Here is a 2,312-nt window from a genome sequence, read left to right on the forward strand (position 1 = left end):
TCCGTTCAACTTGGAGCTGCCCTTGTGCACGATCAAGGAGGGGTATTATCCGCCACGGGGGCTTAATTTTCGCCTAAGGGAGCGATTTGGAGGCCGTGGCCGGGTGAGGCGCGCCTCTCGAAGGGGAGGAATTTGAATTTCGGCTGCATTGAGGGTAGCTGCCCCGCTGTGGTGGTTTTTCGGAGCCTGAGCCCGAGCGGGGCGTCGGTTCCCGAGGTGGGCAGGAGTCGCTGTGCCCGTGAGGCTGCCTGGCCGAGTCGGAGTGCTGTGGGACGGCGGGGAGCGGTTTTTCCCGGGCGAGGGGGCGACCCCGAGGAACTCGGCCGGCGGGGAGGCGTTCCGGCCCGGGCGAGGGGCGCGGACCCGACCGGAGACGTCCAAAACCTTGAAAGGGGTAAGCGGGAAAAGGTCAGCAAGTGCCCGAAGCAGTAAGGCGAAAAAGCCGTCGGAACCTCCGAAAATGTCCAAAAGCGTGAAATCAGTAACCAGGAAAATGCATAAAAATGGCCAAAAGTGTGAAATCAGTAAGCAGGAAAAGTCGGGAAAAGTGTCTAAAAATGCTTGGAAATCTGAGGAAAATGCCCGAAAATGAGGCCCCTCGGTCGGGAGGAGGAAGTCGAAAATCCCCGTGCCCGACGAGGGAAGTCAGTAACCAGAAGGAAAAACTTAGAAAAAAATTCTAAGTGTCAAAAAAAATTCTAAGTGTCAAAAAAAATTCTAAGTGTCAAAAAAAATTCTAAGTGTCAAAAAGAATTCTAAGTGTCAAAAAAATTCTAAGTGTCAAAAAAATTCTAAGTGTCAAAAAAATTCTAAGTGTCAAAAAGAATTCTAAGTGTCAAAAAAAATTCTAAGTGTCAAAAAAAATTCTAAGTGTCAAAAAAAATTCTAAGTGTCAAAAAAAATTCTAAGTGTCAAAAAAAATTCTAAGTGTCAAAAAAAATTCTAAGTGTCAAAAAAATTCTAAGTGTCAAAAAAATTCTAAGTGTCAAAAAAATTCTAAGTGTCAAAAAAAATTCTAAGTGTCAAAAAAAATTCTAAGTGTCAAAAAAATTCTAAGTGTCAAAAAAAATTCTAAGTGTCAAAAAAAATTCTAAGTGTCAAAAAAAATTCTAAGTGTCAAAAAGAATTCTAAGTGTCAAAAAAATTCTAAGTGTCAGAAAGGGAAATGAGTAACCAAGAAGAGAAATGAGTAACCAAGAAATCAGTAACCAACAGGAGAAATGAGTAACCAAGAAGAGAAATGAGTAACCAAGAAATCAGTAACCAACAGGAGAAATGAGTAACCAACGGGAGAAATGAGTAACCCAACGGGAGAAATGAGTAACCAACGGGAGAAGTCAGTAACCAACGGGAGAAATCAGTAACCAAAGGGAGAAGTCAGTAACCAACGGGAGAAATCAGTAACCAACAAGAGAAATGAGTAACCAACGGAGAAATCAGTAACCAAAGGGAGAAGTCAGTAACCAACGGGAGAAATCAGTAACCAAGCTTATTTTTGGTTGGTTACTGACTTCTCCGTTCAACTTGGAGCTGCCCTTGTGCACGATCAAGGAGGGGTATTATCCGCCACGGGGGCTTAATTTTCGCCTAAGGGGAGCGATTTGGAGGCCGTGGCCGGGTGAGGCGCGCCTTTCGAAGGGGAGGGATTTGAATTTCGGCTGCATTGAGGGTAGCTGCCCGCTGTTGTGGGTTTTTGGAGCCTGAGCCCGTTCAACTTGGAGCTGCCCTTGTGCACGATCAAGGAGGGGTATTATCGGCCACGGGGGCTTAATTTTCGCCTAAGGGGAGCGATTTGGAGGCCGTGGCCGGGTGAGGCGCGCCTCTCGAAGGGGAGGGATTTGAATTTCGGCTGCATTGAGGGTAGCTGCCCGCTGTTGTGGGTTTTTGGAGCCTGAGCCCGTTCAACTTGGAGCTGCCCTTGTGCACGATCAAGGAGGGGTATTATCGGCCACGGGGGCTTAATTTTCGCCTAAGGGGAGCGATTTGGAGGCCGTGGCCGGGTTGAGGCGCGCCTCTCGAAGGGGAGGGATTTGAATTTCGGCTGCATTGAGGGTAGCTGCCCCGCTGTGGTGGTTTTTCGGAGCCTGAGCCCGAGCGGGGCGTCGGTTCCCGAGGTGGGCAGGAGTCGCTGTGCCCGTGAGGCTGCCTGGCCGAGTCGGAGTGCTGTGGGACGGCGGGAGCGGGTTTTCCCGGGCGAGGGGGCGATCCCGAGGAAGGGGAGCGATTTGGAGGCCGTGGCCGGGTGAGGCGCGCTTTCGGAGGGGAGGAATTTGAATTTCGGCTGCATTGAGGGTAGCTGCCCGCTGTTGTGG

The sequence above is a fragment of the Stegostoma tigrinum genome, unplaced genomic scaffold, assembly GCF_030684315.1.
Source record: "Stegostoma tigrinum isolate sSteTig4 unplaced genomic scaffold, sSteTig4.hap1 scaffold_565, whole genome shotgun sequence".
Classification (NCBI taxonomy): domain Eukaryota; kingdom Metazoa; phylum Chordata; class Chondrichthyes; order Orectolobiformes; family Stegostomatidae; genus Stegostoma; species Stegostoma tigrinum.